Source organism: Hylobates moloch, unplaced genomic scaffold (genome assembly GCF_009828535.3).
Source record: "Hylobates moloch isolate HMO894 unplaced genomic scaffold, HMol_V3 SCAFFOLD_5, whole genome shotgun sequence".
Lineage (NCBI taxonomy): Eukaryota > Metazoa > Chordata > Mammalia > Primates > Hylobatidae > Hylobates > Hylobates moloch.
Window position 1 is genome coordinate 52,369,444 of NW_026652280.1, and position 23,031 is coordinate 52,392,474.

Genomic DNA, 23,031 nt, shown 5'->3' on the forward strand with positions numbered 1-23,031 from the left:
GTCTAGTAGGCATTTAGAAATATGAGACCAGAACAGATGAGTTATTGGAACTGGAAATATAGATTGAGATTTCCTGTTTGAGAAATTAGGTCATTTTTTGGAGGACTAAGCAGAGAAGAGAAAGAAGGGTAGCACTCCAAGACAGAAGAAAGAGAAAGGTTGAAAAAGCAAAGATCACCACTGTGGAAGCCAGGATTGTGAAACCTTTCAAAATAGTCTGCAGGTAAAATGTCACAAAAGGGTCAGGAATTCAGAAGATATATTTTTTGATAGCAAGAACTTGAAGCCGTTAAAAAAGGACGTTCTATGTGGCTGTGGTATTTCAGTGTGGATGTCCACTTTTGTAAGCACTTAGATGTGGGTTAATGATGAAAAACTATTTGCCAGTGTTAGAAAATGCAATGTTTTCTTAAGATAGTAGCACTAAGTTACTTAGGTTTTCATTTATTTAGTCAACCCCTTTTGTAACTAATAAAAAATTAACTCCTTTAAAACAAATTTTTGATACATTTCATAATTTTGGCATCGCTATGGAAGTTTTCTTAGCAGGTGACACAGAAACAATGTAATTTGGAGACAGACAAGCCTATGTTTGGATTCTGGCTCTGCTGGTTATGAGTCATGTGAACTTTTATATTTGGTGCTTACTTTTGTCTCTCAACGATATCTATATTGGAACTTGATATTTTGGTTTTAGGCTTTATCTACTGACTTCCCACCATGGGATGAGAGGATTTAGTCATTTTTCCTTCTTCATTCAACCATACATGTATGTCCTGGTCCTTCCAACCCTCCTATTCTTCCATTATAGTGATGCCATTTTGTTTAGAGTCAGTGCTTTCATTATCATGACAATGTAAATGTTATCCATGATTTAGCTGTGCAGCTTCATCTGATTTTTTCCTTTTCTGCATTTTCTATTTTCCCTGAAGTTAATAGCATCTTACTCTTTCATTTGCTCAAAGTTCTAAGTTTGTATCACTTATCCAAGCAAGCTCTTCATCATTGTCTGAATATTCTGTCTAGATTTTAAGACAAACCACCTTGTCTGCCAGTTTTATCTTTCCAAACAGTCTCCCAAGCATCTGTTCTGCTCCAATTTGAAATGCTCGCCCTCTATACCTGTTACACAGCTGTCATCCTTCCAACCAATCAAAATTTTCTTTTCTGTCTCTCCTTTTTCAGATCAGGTTTCTGCATCCCATTTCTTCCTCTCATCTAACTCCCTTGCCTTGTTATGTCCTCTGGTAACTTTCCGAGAGGTAGATATTTTGAGAACTTGTCTGAAAATGTTTATTTTACACACACAACCTTGATGGACACATTGATAGAATTTGGTAGCATTTAATAGAATTTTAAGTGATAATTGTTTTCCTTGAGAATTTTGAAAGCATTCTTGCTCCATTGCCTTATTCTAGATTCCAGTGTTGCTACTGACAAGTCTAACACCATTTTGATTCTTGATCCTCCTCATGTGATCTGTTTGTTTTTCTCTGACAACATATATAGAACCTTTTCTTTATTACCAGTGTTCTGAAATGTCAAGACAATGTCCCGTGGTGTATTTATTTTTTTATCCATTTTGCTAAGTACTCAGAGTGATCTCTTTAGATCTAGAAACTCATGTTTTCCAGTTCCCTGAAATTTTCTTGAATTATATCATTAATGGTCTTCTTCATTTAGTTTTCTCACTTCTAACTGTCTGAAATTCCTATTACTTAGATGTCAAATCTCTTAAATTAATCCAATTTCCTGGCTTTTTTTTTTCTTCAATTTTCCATCTTTTTTTTCCTTTTTCTTTACTTTCTAAGAATCACCTTATCTTCCAACTCATATGTTGAGTTTTTTACTTGGTTATATTTTTCATTTGCAAAAGCATTTTTTTTTCTTTCTGATTTCTTGTCTTTTTATTAAACATAGGGCCTTTCCTCTTTTGGTGGAACCAATATTTTCTCTTATCTTTCTGAGGCTCTAACATATAGTTATTTTAACTTTTTGGTTTACTTTGTTTTGTTTTGTTTTGTCCCCGTGTTCTTTGCCTCGCTTCTGTTCTGATAATCTATTGCCTTCTGTCTTGCCTTCCCTCTTCTGGGCAACCTGGTCAACCTTTCCTGGATTTTATAGCAAACAACATCTTGCTTCTTTTTAGTATCTATGAAAAAACTTTCATTTCAGATTTTATGATGTTTAAAGTTAGTTATCACTCCTTTGTCTGCATTCCATATTTATAAAACTTTGTGTGAAACAAGGGTGGAGCCAAGATGGCTGAATAGGAACAGCTCCAGTCTAGAGCTCCCAGCATAAGCAATGCAGAAGATGGGTGATTTCTGTATTTCCAACTGAGGTACAGGGTTCACCTCACTGGGGAGTGTCAGAAAGTGGGTGCAGTGCACCTTGTGTGAGCCGAAGCGGGGCAAGGCATCGCCTCATCCAGGAAGCACAAGGGGTCAGGGAATGAATTCCCTTTCCTAGTCAAAGAAAGGGGTGACAGATGGCACCTGGAAAATTGGGTCACTCCCACCCCAATACTGCACTTTTCCAACAGTCTTAGCAAACGGCACACCAGGAGATTATAACCCACGCCTGGCTCGGAGGGTCCTAAGCCCATGGAGCCTCACTCATTGCTAGCACAGCAGTCTGAGATCAAACTGCAAGGCAGCAGCGAGGCTGGGGGGAGGGGCACCTGCCATTGCCCAGACTTGAGTAGGTAAACAAAGCGGCCAGGAAGCTCGAACTGGGTGAAGCCCACCACAGCTCAAGGAGGCCTGCCTGCCTCTGTAGACTCCACCTCTGGAGGCAGGGCACAGCCAAACAAAAGGCAGCAGAATCCTCTGCAGACTTAAATGTCCCTGTCTGACAGCCTTGAAGAGAGTAGTGGTTCTCCCAGCACGCAGCTGGACATCTGAGAATGGACAGACTGCCTCCTCAAGTGGGTCCCTGACCACTGAGTAGCCTAGCTGGGAGGCAGCCCCCAGTAGGGGCAGACTGACACCTCACACAGCCAGGAACTCCTCTGAGACAAAACTTCCAGAGGAACAATCAGGCAACAACATCTGCTGTTCACCAGTATCCGCTGTTCTGCAGCCTCTGCTGCTGATACCCAGGCAAACAGGGTCTGGAGTGGACCTCCAGCAAATTCCAACAGACCAGCAGCTGAGGGTCCTGACTGTTAGAAGGAAAACTAACAAACAGAAAGGACATCCACACCAAAACCCCATCTGTACGTCACCATCATCAAAGACCAAAAGTAGATAAAACCACAAAGATGGGGAAAAAACAGAGCAGAAAAACTGGAAACTCTAAAAATCAGAGCACCTCTCCTCCTTCAAAGGAACACAGCTCCTCACCAGCAACGGAACAAAGCTGGATGGAGAATGACTTTGACGAGTTGAGAGAAGAAGGCATCAGACGATCAAACTACTCCAAGCTAAAGGAGGAAGTTCGAACCCATGGCAAAGAAGTTAAAAACCTTGAAAAAAAATTAGACCAGTGGCTAACTAGAATAACCAATGCAGAGAAGTCCTTAAAGGACCCGATGGAGTTGAAAACCAAGGCTCAAGAACTACATGACGAATGCACAAGCCTCAGTAGCCAATTCAATCAACTGGAAGAAAGGGTATCAGTGATGGAAGATGAATGAAACGAAGAGAGAAGAGAATTTTAGAGAAAAAAGAATAAAAAGAAATGAACAAAGCCTCCAAGAAATATGGGACTATGTGAAAAGACCAAATTTATGTCAATTGGTGTACCTGAAAGTGAAGGGGAGAATGGTACCAAGTTGGAAAACACTCTGCAGGATATTATCCAGGAGAATTTCTCCAATCTAGCAAGGCAGGCCAACATTCAAATTCAGGAAATACAGAGAATGCCACAAAGATACTCCTCGAGAAGAGCAACTCCAAGACACATAATTATCAGATTCACCAAAGTTGAAATGAAGGAAAAAATATTAATGGCAGCCAGAGAAAGGTCGGGTTACCCACAAAGGGAAGCTCATCAGACTAACAGCTGATCTCTCGGCAGAATCTCTACAAACCAGAAGAGAGTGGGGGCCAATATTCAGCATTTTTAAAGAAAAGAACTTTCAACCCAGAATTTCATATCCAGCCAAACTAAGCTTCATAAGTGAAGGAGAAATAAAATCCTTTACAGACAAGCAAATGCTGAGAGATTTTGTCACCACCAGGCCTGCCCTAAAGTAGCTCCTGAAGGAAGTGCTAAACATGGAAAGGAACAACTGGTACCAGCCACTGCAAAAACATGCCAAATTGTAAAGACCATCAAGGCTAGGAAGAAACTGCATCAACTAACGAGCAAAATAACCACCAACATCATAATGACAGGATCAAATTCACACATAACAATATTAACCTTAAATGTAAATGGGCTAAATGCTCCAATTAAAAGATACAGACTGGCAAATTGGATAAACAGTTAAGACCCATCAGTGTGCTGTATTCAGGAAACCCATCTCATGTGCAGAGACACATATAGGCTCAAAATAAAGGGATGGAGGAAGATCTATTAAGCAAATGGAAAACAAAAAAAGGCAGGTGTTGCAATCCTAGTCTCTGATAAAACAGACTTTAAACCAACAAAGATCAAAAGAGACAAAGAAGGCCATTACATAATGGGAAAGGGATCAATTCAAAAGAAGAGCTAACTATCCTAAATATATATGCACCCAATACAGGAGCACCCAGATTCATAAAGCAAGTCCTTAGAGACCTACAAAGAGACTTAGACTCCCACACAATAATAATGGGAGACTTTAACACCCCACTGTCAGTATTAGCAGATCAATGAGACAGAAGGTTAACAAGGATATCCAGGAATTGAACTCAGCTCTGCACCAAGCAGACCTAATAGACATCTGCAGAACTCTCCACCCCAAATCAACAGAATATACATTCTTCTCAGCACCACACCGCACTTATTCCAAAATTGACCACATAGTTGGAAGTAAAGCACTCCTCAGCAAATGTAAAAGAATAGAAATTATAACAAACTGTCTCTCAGACCACAGTGCAATCAACCTAGAACTCAGGATTAAGAAACTCACTCAAAACCGCTGAACTACATGGAAACTGAACAACCTGCTCCTGAATGACTACGGGGTACATAACAAAATGAAGGCAGAAATAAAGATGTTCTTTGAAACCAACAAGAACAAAGACACAACATACCAGAATCTCTGGGACTCATTTAAAGCAGTGTGTAGAGGGAAATTTATAGCACTAAATGCCCACAAAAGAAAGCAGATCTTTAGAAAGATATCTAAAATTGACACCTTAACATCACAATTAAAAGAACTAGAGAAGCAAGAGCAAACACATTCAAAAGCTAGCAGAAGGCAAGAAATAACTAAGATCAGAGCAAAACTGAAGGAAATAGAGACACAAAAAAACCCTCAAAAAATCAATGAATCCAGGAGCTGGTTTTTTGAAAAGGTCAACAAAATTGATAGACCACTAGCAAGACTAATAAAAAAGAAAAGAGAGAAGAATCAAATAGATGCAATAAAAAATGATAAAGGGGATATCACCACCGATCCCACAGAAATACAAACTACCATCAGAGAATACTATAAACACCTCTACGCAAATAAACTAGAAAATCTAGAAGAAATGGATAAATTCCTGGACACATACACCCTCCCAAGACTAAACCAGGAACCATTTGAATCTCTGAATAGACAAATAACAGGCTCTGAAATTGAGGCAATAATTAATAGCTTACCAACCAAAAAAAGTCCAGGACCAGATGGATTCACAGCTGAGTTCTACCAGAGGTACAAGGAGGAGCTGGTACCATTCCTTCTGAAACTATTCCAATCAATAGAAAAAGAGGGAATCCTCCCTAACTCATTTTATGAGACCATCATCATCCTGATACCAAGGCCTGGGAGAGACACAACAAAAAAAGAGAATTTTAGACCAATATCCCTGATGAACATCGATGCAAAAATCCTCAATAAAATACTGGCAAACCAAATCCAGCAGCACATCAAGAAGCTCATCCACCATGATCAAGTGGGCTTCATCCCTGGGATGCAAGGCTGGTTCAACATATGCAACTCAATAAACGTAATCCAGCATATAAACAGAACCATATGACAAAAACCACATGATTATCTCAATAGATGCAGAAAAGGCCTTCAACAAAATTCAACAACCATTCATGCTAAAAACTCTCAATAAACTAGGTATTGATGGGACATATCTCAAAATATTAAGAGCTGTCTATGACAAACCCACAGCCAATATCATACTGAATGGGCAAAAACTGGAAGCCTTCCCTTTGAAAACTGGCACAAGACAGGGATGCCCTCTGTCACCACTCCTATTCAACATAGTGTTGGAAGTTCTGGCCAGGGCAATCAGGCAGGAAAAGGAAATAAAGGGTATTCAATTAGGAAAAGAGGAAGTCAAATTGTCCCTGTTTGCAGATGACATGATTGTATATCTAGAAAACCCCATTGTCTCAGCGAAAAATCTCCTTAAGCTGATAGGCAACTTCAGCAAAGTCTCAGGATACAAAATCAATGTGCAAAAATGACAAGCATTCTTATACACCAATAACAGACAAACAGAGAGCCAAATCATGAGTGAATTCCCATTCACAATTGCTTCAAAGAGAATAAAATACCTAGGAATCCAACTTAGAAGGGGCGTGAAGGACCTCTTCAAAGAGAACTACAAACCACTGCTCAATGAAATAAAAGAGGATACAAACAAATGGAAGAACATTCCATGCTCATGGGTAGGAAGAATCAATATCATGAAAAAGGCCATACTGCCCAAGGTAATTTATAGAATCAATGTCATCCCCATCAAGCTACCAATGACTTTCTTCACAGAATTGGAAAAAACTACTTTAAAGTTCATATGGAACCAAAAAAGAGCCTGCATCGCCAAGTCAATCCTAAGCCAAAAGAACAAAGCTGGAGGCATCATGCTACCTGACTTCAAACTATACTACAAGGCTACAGTAACCAAAACATCATGGTACTGGTACAAAAACAGAGATATAGACCAATGGAACAGAACAGAGCCCTCAGAAATATACGCCACATATCTACAACCATCTGATCTTTGACAAACCTGACAAAAACAAGCAATGGAGAAAGGATTCCCTATTTAATAAATGGTGCTGGGAAAACTGGCTAGCCATATGTAGAAAGCTGAAACCGGATCCCTTTCTTATACCTTATACAAAAATTAATTCAAGATGGATGAAAGACTTACATGTTAGACCTAAAACCATAAAAACCCTAGAAGAAAACCTAGGCAATACCATTCAGGACATAGGCATGGGCAAGGACTTCATGTCTAAAACACCAAAAGCAATGGCAACAGAAGCCAAAATTGACAAATAGGATCTAATTAAACTAAAAAGCTTTTGCACAGCAAAAGAAACTACCATCAGAGTGAACAGGCAACCTACAGAATGGGAGAAAATTTTGGCAACCTACTCATCTGACAAAGGGCTAATATCCAGAATCTACAATGAACACAAACAAATCTACAAGAAAAAAACAAACAGCCCCATCAAAAAGTGGGCAAAGGATATGAACAGACACTTCTCAAAAGAAGACATTTATGCAGCCAACAGCCACATGAAAAAATGCTCATCATCACTGGCCATCAGAGAAATGCAAATCAAAACCACAATGAGATACCATCTCACACCAGTTCGAATGGCGATCATTAAAAAGTCAGGAAACAACAGGTGCTGGAGAGGATGTGGAGAAATAGGAACACTTTTACACTGTTGCTAGTTCAACCATTGTGCAAGTCAGTGTGGCAATTCCTCAGGGATCTTGAACTAGAAATACCATTTGACCCAGCGATCCTATTACTGGGTATATACCCAAAGGATTATAAATCACGCTGCTATAAAGACACATGCACACGTATGTTTATTGTGGCACTATTCACAATAGCAAAGACTTGGAACCAACCCAAATGTCCAAAATGATAGACTGGATTAAGAAAATGTGGCACATATACACCATGGAATACTATGCAGCCATAAAAAATGATGAGTTCATGTCCTTTGTAGGGACATGGATGAAGCTGGAAACCACCATTCTCAGCAAACTCTCGAGAGGACAAAAAACCAAACACCACATGTTCTCACTCATAGGTGGGAATTGAACAATGAGAACACATGGACACAGGAAGGGGAACATCACACACTGGGGCCTGTTGTCGAGTGCGGGGAGTGGTGAGGGATAGCATTAGGAGATATAAATAATGTTAAATGACGAGTTGATGGGTGCAGCACACCAAAATGGCACATGTATACATATGTAACAAACCTGCACGTTGTGCATATGTACCCTAAAACTTAAAGTATTAAAAAAAAAAAAACTTGTGATGTCTCTCTTGTAAAATTTTCCCTTCCTTTATCTATATTTTGTAACTGTATTTCTTTTCTAATTCATTTCCTTTCATTTTGGAGAGGTTTGATGAGGGAGTAGAGATCAATGCATGAGTCCAATATGCCCCCATTTTACTAGAAATTCTCTTCATTGATTAGTTAACTAAACTCACTAAAATTAACCAGCGTATTCATAACACTAAAATTATCACTATTTATAATTTTATAGTATCCTTAAAGTTTCACAATGCAGTTTTTTTTACATGTTTTGTATTTTAAGCTTGTTTTTCTGTAATGTTAATTTTCAGAGTTATATATTATTTCTGCTTTGATTTACTGTCATTATTCTGGGCTTCTCTATATATCTATATTTATTTCAGTAACTACCTTAGGCAGTTACTTTGAAATTTTAATATGAGCACTGTTTGGTGTGGTTTTTGAAAATGCCTTAAGGGCTTCCTGTATGTTTCTTGTCAGTAGATATTTTTGCGGATTTAATTTAGTTTTCTTTTCTAAACCAAGATTTCTGGATTAGGACCTCTGCTGTTTTAGTCCATGCTATTTCTCTATTAAATGGTTGCAGGCTAATCACACATGGGCTAGAATGTGAAACGAGAGGTAAGACAGGGAGCATATAGTAGAACTTAATAAATATTTGCATGTGATTGCTCGAAGCTAGCAATGAGTTCGTGGCTCACAAACTTTATCTATAAGAAACAAATCATATCAATTTCAGAATATACACATACTTCTAGTGTTTTATAGAGTTTTATGTTAGCCATTGAATTTTACTGTTGTATGGAAAGCAGTATTATTCTTTCTATAAAAGACACACTACAATAACAAATCAGATGCCTAGATAATATATGATGAAGGAAAAAAATCAATCTTCCAAACAGGTATTGACTGCTAATCATTAACAGAAATAGCTATGTCACATATCTGGCATAAGGAAGGAGGATTCTCTATAAATATAATACTTCTACAAGGATTTTATTGTTATGTGATGAGCAGAAGGGGGAATTTAGAAATAATGTAATATATAGGTGACAACATATAAACACATTTTATCTAGATAATAACCAAAACAATTATATTTATCTACATTTTATTATCTCACCATAAAAATATTTATTTGAAAATATATCTAGACACTGTTTAATATTGAGCAATGCCAAACATTTTGTATAAATTATTTGTCACAATAATTTGTTGCATAGATGTAGCCTTAACTATTTGACATTAAGTGCGGATGTTGCTATTTTACTATAAATATTTATATTTCAAAACCAGCTTGATCCATTCTGTTTTACATTGTGGCTAATAGTCTAATTTGTTTTACTCATACGAAACATGTGGAGAGATGACAATGACTTTCTAGGATTCTGTTGCCTATTGCCTCTTAAATGCTGCTTGTTTTTATTTACTTGTTTTTTGAGATCATTTGAAAATAGATGTAACACTATGAAGCTTTTAAAAATCTTTGTCTCTGTCTCTTTCTCCTGCATTATCCTGTTTTTGGAATATCTCACTATTTTTAAATTCACTCAATTTCATGTATTATACTACATCCCCCTGAAAGGCAATTTCTTCTATTTAATTGACATGAAAATCTCACGTACTGTCATCACTGAAACAGAAAATGAAAATTTAAATTAGTATTGATTATACACATAGCACCCAAAATACCTTATTTTTATTTAAGGTTAAAGAGTATACCTCACGTACACTTTTTCTTTTCTGACATTTCAAACTAATGGGAGGGATACTAAATTTCTCGTCTTTCAATTCCTTTCTTCAGAATCCTTTGGTCCTTTTTTATTTTCTCTCAATACTTTTGACACTGACAAAATCACCTTTTCAGGCTCATCTTTTTTCACTGCTTTTTTGGGCCATCTTTCATAGTTAACCCTCATTCCTACTGTTCCTTAAATCCTTTCTTTGTACTTGCTTATTAATGTATATTAAAAGTTTGTTTTCATGCATATTGTGTTTGATAATATCCTATCTTGGTTTCTTAATCACATGTTTTTTATAATATGTTTCCTACTTCATGATCTTTTCCTTTGAATTATTTTTTATATCTTGTATTTTCCTGTCATGAACTGAAAGAATCCCCCAAGGTTCTAACATATAACCTGCTCTATTCTCCCATTTTACCTGTGGATGCATTCAAGTTTAGCCACCATTTTTATGGTGCTGATTCTCACAACACTATTTGTCCATTTAATCATGCTTGGATTATTGTATCTATTTCTGAGCCCTGGATTTACAAAAGGGCATTAACAAACTAGAATATGTCTGGAGAGGATGATTAAACTGATTGAATTCTCCTAAACCATGTCCCATACGAAATGGCTGAAGGAATTGTGTATATTTATTGTTTATCCTGGAGTAAAAAAAATTAAGTGTAGACAGGATAATTGTTTTCAATAATTGGAAAGTCTTTCATGTAAAGGAGAGAATAGATTTATTATGAGTTGTTCTAGAAAGTTCAACTAGAACAACCAGTACAAGTTATAAAGAGATAGGTTCAAATATTCTCTAATGAAGATCAGGTATTAAATCTTACTCATTCTGGCTTTGCCACATTGTCTAGCACAGGGTCTTAGTCATATCTGGGCCTAATAGGTGTTTATTGATTGATTTGAATTGGCATGAATGGAAAGAATAAACTTCTCTACCAGTAAAAACAGACAGTCTTTTGAAGTAAAAGTATCCAATCTTTCCACAAAGAATTATTCATTACCTACAATGTAGCTGTCCCTGTGCTAAGCATCTAGAATATAAAGATACTAACATCTTAATACTGTAGATCATTTCTATGGGCAAAGCATTCTTCTAAATATTTTTCATGTACTAACTTATTTTGCAGCGGCCTCTTATGGTAGCTAGGCTTTTATTATCCCCAATTTAGATGTAACTGAAGCACATAGAGGTTACTTTTTTTTTTTTAACTTTTGAGACAGAGTCTCACTCTGTTGCCCAGGTTGAAGTGCAATGCTGTGATCCTGGCTCACTGCAACCTCCGCCTCCCAGGCTCAAGGGATTCTTGTGCTTCAGTCTCCCGACTAGCTGGAATTACAGGAGCGCACTACCACACCAGCTAATTTTTGTATTTTTAGTAGAGACAGGGTTTCACCATGTTGGCCAGGCTGGTCTCAAACTCCTGATCTGAAGTGATCCATCCACCTCAGCCTCCCAAAGTGCTGGGATTACAGGCATGAGCCACCACACCCGACCACATAGAGTTTACTTAATGAGCTGTGTCACAAAGCTAGTAAGTGGTCAAGTTGAGATTTGAATTCAGGCAGTCAGGCTCCAGAATCTGCATACCGAACCGCTGTAATAAACCTCCTCCAAGAACAAGGCAAGATGTGCATATAAACCAAAGGACAGAAAGATTTTTACATTGGACTATAATCTAGTATAGTTCTTTTCTGGTGATTCTCTGGGCCAATGGCTAATCTGTCGACTTGAATGCCTGTGGTCTTCTTTATTTTCACTCAGCTTGCACACCACGTCTGGGTGATCTTCCCCAAAAGCAAAGCTGATCATTCCACTCCCTTGTCCACAGCACAAATCTATTCATTCTTCTTGTCCACAGAACAAATGTAATCACCATAATTTAGACACCAAGGCCCTCTGTAGTGTGTCTCCACTGGTACCTCTTACCTCATCTCTCCCTGAACTCTGAATTTGATCGTGTGCTTAAATGATATTTCTTGTCTGAAAAGAAAACAAGGTTATTGTGAAAATTAAGTTAAATAATCAATATAAAATGCTTAGAGTAGTAGCACCAAGAATATAGTAACTGCTTAAGAAATGTTAGCATATTTATTTTCATTTATTTCTGATTATCATGCAAAAAATGCTGTACCCTAACTATAGCTTATTTTTAGTTCCCTCACTATACCTTAAAACTGCTTCATAATAAAATTGAGAAATAAAAATGTATTGGCTTGCCTAATTTACAAATTCAGAGGCAGGGCAGGTCTAGTTGGGGTCCAGTCAGAGCTTTTCCTCTGTTTCTCTACAGGTTTCTCAGCTTAGCCTCGTCTGTGCCGGCTTATTTTTCAGACTGGCTTCCATCAAGGCAGCCAGAGAGCTACCAGCAACAGCAGGAACTACATGCTTTCTTATTCACATTCACTAGGAGATAAAATATTACTTCCCATAACCATCCAACTGAGGCTCTGAGCTTCATTCTCAGATCACCTGCAAAACAATCACTGCAGCCTGGGAAGCCCTGAGTCACCTGGTGTAGTGGGTTGAATGGTGACCCCAAAAAGATATGTCCACATTCTAACACCCAGGACCTGTGATTTTATTTGGTAAAAGAATCTTTCCTGATGTAATTAAGTTAAGGATCTCAAAATAAGATCATGCCAGATTAGCTGGATGGGCCCTAAATCTAAGGACAAGTATCTTTATAAGATACAGGACAGAAGAGAAGGCACACACACACACACACACACACACACACACACACACACACACAGAGAGAGAGAGAGAGAGAAAGAGAGAGAGAGAGAGAGAGAGACAGAGAGAGACAGAGACAGAGACAGAGAGAGAGAAAGAAAGAGAGAGAAAGACAGAGAGAGACAGAGACAGAGACAGAGAGAAAGCAAGAGAGAGGAAAAGGCCATGTGAAGTGGGAGGCAGAGACTAGATCTACACAACCAGATGCCTGGAGCCACCAGAAACCTAAAGAGGCAAGGAGGATTCTGTCCTTGCCTCCAAGGGGAGTTTGGCCCTAATCACACCTTGATTTCAGACATCTGGCCTCCAGAACTGTAACAGAATACATTTCTGTTGTTTTAAGCCACCATATTTGTGGTAATTTATGGCTGCCACAGGAGACTAATATAAGTGGTCATTCCTGAACCAACTATTTTGACCAGGAGCATAGGATGACACTGTTGGGATTACACTATTTCAGGCCCATCGCTGGAGCTGGAGGTGGGGGCAATCCATTCTAAACTGTGTAACTTCCACACACAGGAGCAGAATGGATATTAGAGCAGCAACACAGCATCCACTTCGGTATCCTTTAATTCCACTTCCTGCTTATAACCTGCTCGTTTCTATTGGTTACAACACAATGGATCCCAATCATGGTCTTTATTCAACAGCTTTATTCAGCACTTCTTAGTTTACATGATTAATTACAACATAACTAAAACTTCATCATCTCATTTGAGTTGCTAACTGACTTACCCAATCCATAGTTATCTTAGCTCATCAGACACATCCCTCACTGATAACTCCTTCAAGTCGTCTTAGATATGACCACCCAAATTACCATTTTTTTGTACCACCACAGACAAATCCCAGGACTCCAAAAATTTTTTAAAGGGCTCCCTTTAAAATCTTCTATCTCTATCTTCATTAGTCTCTTTAATAAAATATAATTTGAGTCCAGATGTACCTTACATGTTACTTAATGCAATGATGATTCTCAACATATGTTGGTTAACATTGATCCTGATGATGCTTAACTGGCATGTAAGTGCATGCTACATATTCTTGTGACTATGTGTACACAAATGTCAAATATAATATTTTTCTTTCACCCAAATTTAATGCTTTGAAATTATTTAAAACTTTGAAATCTTTAGAATGGGGAACAAGCAGACTTGAGGGATGGGATGAACAAATCATTTTGCAATAACCTCTGTGTTATTCCACTCTCTAATGCAAATGTCTACAAAGGCCTTTGGTTTTAGCTTGTGCAGTCTTTAAAGATGGACTATTGTTGCTTAAAATGAAAAAAAAAAGACTCTACACTGAATACTAGAATGTAAAATATTAAGTTTAAAACTTTTTCTTCTAAAACAAAGAATATAAGGGCAAAGGCTTGTCTTGTTAAAAATTTTAATTATAATTAAATCTTAATCACAACAGCTAAAAGTAGAAGATACCTGTTAAATAAATTATAGAGAAAATCAAAGCAACAAGATGTATAAGGAAGCACCTATAAATTAGTGTCTAGAAAAAGGATATATTTCTGTGTTCTGTATGACAAAACACAGTGAGCAGTTGAGTTATTACAGGAATAGCCCTTGAAACACTGTATCCGAGAAACCATTTGAAAAATATGTGAAAAAATCCCAGCAGGATTTTACCCATTCAAAGCAATTTTACTACTGTCTTCCTTCAAAATGATGCTTTGCAAATGGCATTGTACTGTGTTCGTTTTCTTTGCTGCTATAACAGATTATCACAAATTTGGTGGCTTAAAACAATGCAAATGCATTATCTTACAGTTCTGTAGGTCAGAAGTCTGACAGGGGCTAAAATTAAGGTGTCAGCAGGACTGCGGTCCCTTCTGTAGCTCTGGGTAGAATCTGTTTCCTTGTCTTTTTTTAGCTGCTGGAGGCCACCTACATTCCCTAGCTCATGGTTCCCTTTCTTTATCCCCCAGATGAACAAAGGTGAGTCCAGTCATTCTTAATATCACATCACTCTGACTTCCTCCTCTGCCTCACTCTTCCATTCTTCAAGACTCTGTGATTACATGGGGTCCACCCAGATGATCCAGAATGATCTCCCTGTGTTAAGGTTGGCCTATTAGCAAACTTCATTCCGTCTGCAAACTTAATTCTCCATTGCCATGTAATGTCACATATTCACAGGTTCCAGTGATTAGGGGGTGGACCTTTTGGGAGACTCATTATTCTGCTTGCCACATATACCATTGTCAAATTCCTGGTCTTGGTAACTGTACTGTGCTCATGTGAGGTGTTATCCTTTGAGGAAACTGGATAAAAGGTATGCAGGGACTCTGTGCTATTTTTACAACATCTATGTAAGTCTAAAATTATCTCAAAATCAAAGTGTAAACAATCCCACTTTTTTGGAGAACTGAGTGAAAACATATAGAAATGATTACAAAATTTCAGGAATTATACAATATTAAAATAGATTAAAATGGGGTTATTTGACTTCTAAACTAGTAAATGAAATAATAAATGATAAAGGTCACATTCTTCATTTAATTAAAAACAATTTAGTAAATATTTACTATTTATGGTTGTTACACATTTTACAAAGACTTACATGAGTACCGTCTCAGTTTCTTTCCCATTAAATAAACCAATGCCTATAATTGACTAAATATCATTAAACTACATACCACAGTTTAATTTCACTATGTTTGATAGAAACAACACATTTTCAAAACGTTTATGTGCCTACCAAGCCTATCAAATGAAAATCTAAACCCCTTAAGCCAATTTATACTAAGATGCTTTATAATAAATTTCATACTGTTTTTCTAGTTTTCTAAAAGACCATCACATTCTGTTTTACTTACTATTTTGTAAAGCTGTTGGATACATAGGGTAGATTTTATTGACCTGTTTTTACAGACAAAGAAAATTAGGACTGAAAAGTTACATGAAGGTTTCTGGTCAAGAAAGACAAGTGTATTTATATTTGGGTACTCTAGTCTGCTCACTAAACAAGGGAGATACAATTTAAAAATGAAAAAACAGGAAGACATAACCAGACTCAAAATCAAGAACAGAAGTAAACTAACAAAAATGGTGAAATGGGCTGAAACTGTAAGCCTGTTAGACTTTAAATTTGGAAGCTGCTGGAACAGCTAGAAGATTAACTCCTAAGTAAGAGCTGGGAGGCAGGCTCATTGATTGAAGACAAGGACAGGGACTAAGGTGCCAATCTATGCCCCAATGAGAAAGAAGGTGGAAGTAAAAGAATGGTAGCAATCTCCACCTGGAGCTGTAATGTTTAGAATGTGCTAGGCTGAGAGAACCAGACTCAGACACAGACACAGAAGCACTGGAAAACCGGCTAATCTCCAGGCTAACTCTCTTGTCTGCAGTAGTACCAATGTCACGCTGGCTCAGGGGACACCAAGCCAACGATGGGAAAACTTAGCTCTGAAAAAGAGCCCAAAGAGCATTTTGGAGATAACTGCAAAGTTGTTTGATAAGGAAGGTAGTGACAAAGAGAAAAAGAAGATAAAGAAAAAAAAACAAAGCCTTTCATTAAAATGAATGTAAACATCAGAATTTAAAATAAATAAATAAATCTAATGCTAAGAAAGAGAGGCCACAATACTACAAGCAAAATTTAACTTTTATATTGCAGTCTGACAAAAACTTAGATACACATTTTAAATATGCAAAGAGATAAAGGATAATTTTCAATTAAAGGATATATAACTCGAAAAGCAAAGACAAATGAAACTTGAACAAGTGAATATGAAATAAGTAGGAACAGAATATTAGAAATAAAAAATATGGCATTAGGAAAAACACAACAGGCAAAATAAACAGTAAGATATAGATAAAGACAGAGAAATTGCTAAGTTGCAAAATGGCTCAGAAGAATTTACCCAGATTACAGCTTAAGAAAAAAAAAGAATGTTTTAAAATAAATGGCAGAGCAGTTGAAAACCTTGTGAGGTATATTGAAAGGCCTCAACATTTAGTAAGACATTCAGAAAAATACAATGTAAAAAGCAAAAAAAAAAAAAAAGAAGCTGAAAATAGTTTGTAAAGACAACTTCAACAATCCCATTACTGGATATATACCCAGTAATATAAATCACTCTATCATAAAGATACATGCACATGTTGGTTCATTGCAACACTATTCACAATAGCAAAGACATGGACTTCACCTAAATGCCCATCAATGATACAATGGATAAAGAAAATGTGGTATGTCTATACGATGGAATACTATGCAGCCATAAAAAAGAATGAGATCATGTCCTTTGTGGAAACATGGATGAGCTAGAGGCCATTATTAGACTTCATGTCTAAAACACCAAAAGCAATGGCAACAGAAGCCAAAATTGACAAATGGGATCTAATTAAACTAAAGAGCTTCTGCACAGCAAAAGAACCTACAATCAGAGTGAACAGGCAACCTACAGAATGGGAGAAAATTTTTGCAACCTACTCATCTGACAAAGGGCTAATATCCAGAATCTACAATGAACACAAACAAATCTGCAAGAAAAAAACAACCCCATCAGAAAGTGAGCAAATGATATGAACAGACACTTCTCAAAAGAAGACATTTATGCAGCCAACAGACATATGAAAAAATGCTCATCATCACTGGCCATCAGAGAAATGCAAATCAAAACACAATGAGATACCATCTCACACCAGTTTGAATGGCGATCATTAAAAAGTCAGGAAACAACAGGTGCTGGAGAGGATGTGGAGAAATAGGAACACTTTTACACTGTTGGTGGGACTGTAAACTAGTTCAACCATTGTGGAAGTCAGTGTGGCAATTCCTCAGGGATCTACAACTAGAACTACCATTTGACCCAGCCATCCCATTACTGGGTATATACCCAAAGGATTATAAATCATGCTGCTATAAAGACACATGCACACATATGTTTATTGTGGCACTATTCCCAATAGCAAAGACTTGGAACCAACCCAAATGTCCAACAATGATAGACTGGATTAAGAAAATGTGGCACATATACACCATGGAATACTATGCAGCCATAAAAAATGATGAGTTCATGTCCTTTGTAGGGACATAGATGAAGCTAGAAACCATCATTCTCAGCAAACTATTGCAAGGACAAAAAACCAAACACCACATGTCCTCACTCATAGGTGGGAATTGAACAATGAGAACACATGGACACAGGAAGGGAAACATCACACACCAAGGACTGTTGTGGGGTGGGGGGAAGGGGGAGGGATAGCATTAGGAGATATACCTAATGTAAATGACGAGTTAATGGGTGCAGCACACCAACATAGCAGATGTATACATATGTAACAAACCTGCACATTGTGCACATGTACCCCAAAACTTAAAGTATAATAATAATAAAATGTAAAAAAAGAAAAAAAAAGAAAATGTGGTATGTCTATACCACGGAATACTATGCAGCCATAAAAAAGAATGAGATCATGTCCTTTGTGGAAATGTGGATGGAGCTAGAGGCCATTATCCTTAGCAAACTAACCCAGGAACAAAAAACCAAATACTGCATGTTCTCAGTTATAAGTAGGTGCTCAGTGATGAGAACATGTGGACACATAGAGGGGAACAGCAGACACTGGAGCCTATCAGAGGGTGGAATTTGGGAGGATGGAGAGGGTCAGGAAAAATAACTAATGAGTACTGGGCTTAATACCTCAGTGACAAAATAATCTGTACAACAAACCCCTGTTACGTGAGTTTACTTATTTAACAAACCTGGATTTATACCCCTGAACTTAAAAGTTAAAAAAAAAAAAAAGAAATAGTATGGTATTGAATCAATAGAACAGAATAGTGTCCAGATAAACACACACATAAATAGGTGATTGCTGGAGGGGTTTACAGAGGAAGGAGTCACTGAGAAAAGAGGTAGAGGATAAAATCGGACTGGGGAGGTGTTGATGGAGTTGTGTTTCACCAGAACCTGGAAAAGATAGAGGCAATGTGAGGACTCTTGTTTTTCAGAGACAGAGGCAAAGATGTGTGGGTGTGGACCGATGAAGGTAAACTTGTAAGCGGTAGTAGTAAACGGAGGGAGTTCATCCCTGCTGGTCTCGGTTTACTCAGAGAGGGGGAAGGAGATAGAGGATGGTGTAGCTGCTACGGGAGGGGAGAAAGAGTGGGCTACCAACACTCATCTGGGAACAGCAAGCCCCCGACTCCTGGTTTCTTTTCCGCTAAATTGCCTGCATCATTTGGTCCAAACCGACTTTCCCCAAAACCCCACCACTCCTTCCTTAAAATCATAAATGTCTGCTGGGCGTGGTGGCTCACGCCTGTAATCCCAGCACTTTGGGAGGCTGAGGCGGGCGGATCACCTGAGGTCGGGAGTTGGAGACTAGCCTGACCAACACGGAGAAACCCTGTATCTACTAAAAATACAAAAAAATCAGCCGGGTGTGGTGGTGCATGCGTGTAATAACAGCCACTGGGGAGGCTGAGGCAGGAGAATCGCTTGAACCCAGGAGGCGGAGGTTGTGGTGAGCTGAGATGGTACCATTGCACTCCAGCCTGGGCAACAAGAGTGAAACTCCATCTCAAAAAAAAAAAAAAAATCATAAATGTCTGCTAAACTGGGAAACTCATAATTTCATTTATGTGAATTGCCTTCAGCAAGTAATTTATTGCTATACTTAAGTCCCAAAATACTTCCATTTGTAGCCACAATTATTTAAAAAAATAATTTTTAAACTTGGAAAAGAGATGACAGAATGAAATAATTATATTTCATAATTGTTAGAGATAAAAAGATATGCAAATGAAAATATTTTTAACAAAGGAACATCGACCCTATCTTTTAGTATTTCTCCATATTTCTTCATTTGGAGGTTTGGACTGAGGATTTACAAATACAACTATAAAAAGTATCAATTACCTGTATTTTGTTATTGGAGCTCCAAATTCAGTTCAATGCAACAAGTTTTTAAGTACCTTCTAGGCTCATGATATTGTGTTTATGGGAAGGGAGAAGAAGTTGTACAAAATACAGAAGCCTTTGGCTGTAGAAATGTATAATGCTCGTACATAAAGCAGTATTATTCCAAGTAATTTCAATCTCCAGTAGTCTGCACTTTTTCCGCAGGCTTGGAGATAGATATATGATCTCCAAATAGGTGTGTTTTCCCATCACAGCTGACCTTCAGGTTTGCTTAAAGCAATCCTGCTGCTCCTACCACCTCACCTTTGTTTAATGACAGCCATTTCCTAACGCCAACGTTGGGTTAATGGACTGAGATGGGAGAAAATCAAACATATCTCTCCATTTTACGCCAGATTGCCTTTCTGCCTTGTGGCTTTAATCACTCAATCCTACTCACATCCGCCATAATAACAATTATGGGTTTTCTACTGCTTTCTCAGCCAGGAGGATATGTCAGAGGATAGTAACATCTCCTGAAGAAAGGAAGGGCAAATTCTTAATCTTTTTCCAGCATCGTAGGTAATAATTTTCCTCTGCAAACCCCCAAGGAGTACTCCTTTTGGCTCTTACTCCCACCGTTCTCACAGGTTCGTGGCTCTGCTTGGATTTATGAGTTTTCTTCTAGCCTTTTCTCTTCTAAGTTTTAATTATGTAGACAGATTGTAAAAGTCTCTTTCTCTTTGTAAACAACTATTTCTTTGTTAGTACTAGATTTTGTTTAACTGGTTTCCTCCTATCTGAATCTTCTTATGTACCCAGGAATTATGTCTGTTCATTGTTTAATGGCAGCATCAAGAGAAGAGAAATCTGGCTTCATTTCATAGCTTTCCTTGAGGGATTCAATTTGGAACACCTCAAATTGCAAGTCTCCCTCGGGAACTGTTCTTTGTTACATACGTTTGGAAGCTCACAATATTTTAGTTTAGATTCAATATAAGAGCAAACTATCACCCATCAAATAAGCAGTATGATAATACTCTCGGCTCTTCTACTTATTTAAAAACTTTCTTTACTACCTGAATCAAGGAAATGCCTGAAATCCTCAAAAGCACTAGTGAAATGTTAAACAGTTGCCCCTTCCTCACAGAACTCAGAGAACTGGATTTGAGAAAGCATCTTAGGTAGCGCTAACAAACAGCTCTTACCCTGGCGCCTTCCAGGTCAGAGTTAAAATATAAAGAAAAATAAGTATTCAGGCCAGGGGCAGTGGCTCACACCTGTAATCCCAGCACTTTGGGAGGCTGAGGCAGGAAGATCGCCTGAGATCAGGAGTTCAAGACCAGCCTGGCCAACATGGTGAAACTGAGTCTCTACTAAAAATACAAAAATTAGCTGGGCATGGCTCACAGCTGTAGTCCTAGCTACTTGGGAGGCTGAGGCAGGAAAATCGCTTGACCCTGGGAGATGGAGGTTGCGGTGAGCCAAGATTGCGGCACTGCACTCCAGCCTGGGCAACAGAGCGAGACTCCACCACACACACACACACAAAAACCCAAAAAACAAACAAACAAACAAAACGGAAAAGAAGTATTCATGACATGACATCTTTCTCATTCTGCATAAGAACTTTTAACTATTTGGTGTTTTTTTTTCTAATCAAGAAATCATTTTAATTACTTAATACATTGACTTCTAATTCTGAACTCTTACATTATCTTTGAAGCTCATTTGTTTGAGAATTGGTTTTTTATTTTGCATTTTTTTTTGAGACACGATCTTGCTATGTTGCCCAGGGTGGAGTACATTGGCACAGTCACAGCTCACTGCAGCCACAAACATTCAGGCTCAAGGGAAATGCCAGCCAGCCTTAAGGACTGTAGAAACGCAGGGTGGACTGGAGGGCTCCCATTGAGTCATCTCTTGTTCTGATTTCTGAGGTCACTTTTTGAGCTCCTTTAAGAGATGAGGAATTCTATCACCACAAAGTTAAATATGGTATCATGGATATCAGCTACAGTTTTTTTTTTTTGTTTTTTATTTACTTAATTATTTATTTGAGACAGAGTCTCGCTCTGTTGCCTAGGCTGAAGTGCAGTGGCCTGATCACAGCTCACTGCAGCCTCCACCATCCTGGGCTCAAGTGATCCTCCCACCTCAAGCTCTCCAGTAGCTGGGACTAGAGGCACGTGGCACCACGCTGGGCTAATTTTAAAATCTATTTTATTTTTTGTAGAGACAGGGTTTCACCATGCTGCTCAGGTTCGTCTTGAACTCTTGAGGTCAAGCAGTCCCCCTGCCTTAGCCTTCCAAAGTGTTAGGATTACAGACATGAGCCACCTCGCCAGCCCTGAAAATTGGTTTTGCCAAGAATATCTAAATACTATCCTTTAACCAGACAAGCAATTTCCCATAGCAGTATTTGACTTTTAACTGGCACCCCATAAAACACCTCTTAAACAGGCAAAATCAATATTTTCCCTCAAGGACTCTCCTCAAATATTTTGAGGCAATGGAATAGAAGAGATAACTTTTTGATGCAGCAATGTGCATGATATCTTCACATTGAAGAAACATTTATTCAGCTCACCCAGAGGGGTTGTGTTCTGTGGCCAAGGAACTGAACCAGGGTTTCTGGCCAGCGTTAGATACAAAGCCATGACCTTGGCCCCATTAGCCAGGCTGCTAACTAGGTGAGCTCACCACACGGGTTACTGCATACTTGTGTGGCAGTTCTTTGGGAACAGGGATTCTTTTTGTTTGTTTTTTCTATTTTTATGTTTATTTTATTTAAGTTCCGGGATACATGTGCAGAACGTGCAGGTTTGTTACACAGGTATACATGTGCCATGGTGGTTTGCTGCACCTATCAACCCACCATCTAGGATTTAAGCTTCGCATGCATTAGGTATTTGTCCAAATGCTCTCCCTCTCCTTGCCCCCCATCCCCCAACAGGCCCTGGTGTGTGATGTTCCCCACCCTGCGTCCATGTGTTTTCCTTGGGGAACAGGGATTCTTAATGTGGGTTTCAGTGAAGGTACATGAACACTTTGGCATTTTATGCAAGATTTTGTATGTGATTATACTTTTCTAAAGAGAGGGCTCACATTTTCATCAGATTCTCAAAAGAGGATGCAATTTTTTAAAAAAATAAAATGTTAAGATTATATTACATTAAACATGATTGTTCTAAAAGAAAATCTTTTCGGTATTTTTTAAAAAATAAAATAGCTCTTTATTACTGGGGTAGATTTCTGTAATCTGAGGTAGATTTCAGTAATTTCATGTTATT

At 38.1% G+C, this 23,031-nt stretch overlaps 1 protein-coding gene across 2 annotated transcripts in view; it reads left to right on the top strand.

Annotated features, from left to right (window-relative positions):
• The window catches only part of CHST9 (carbohydrate sulfotransferase 9), a 287,688-nt gene that overhangs the window by 19,056 nt on the left and 245,601 nt on the right, over positions 1-23,031 (top strand). The gene's annotated exons all lie outside the window — the stretch shown is intronic.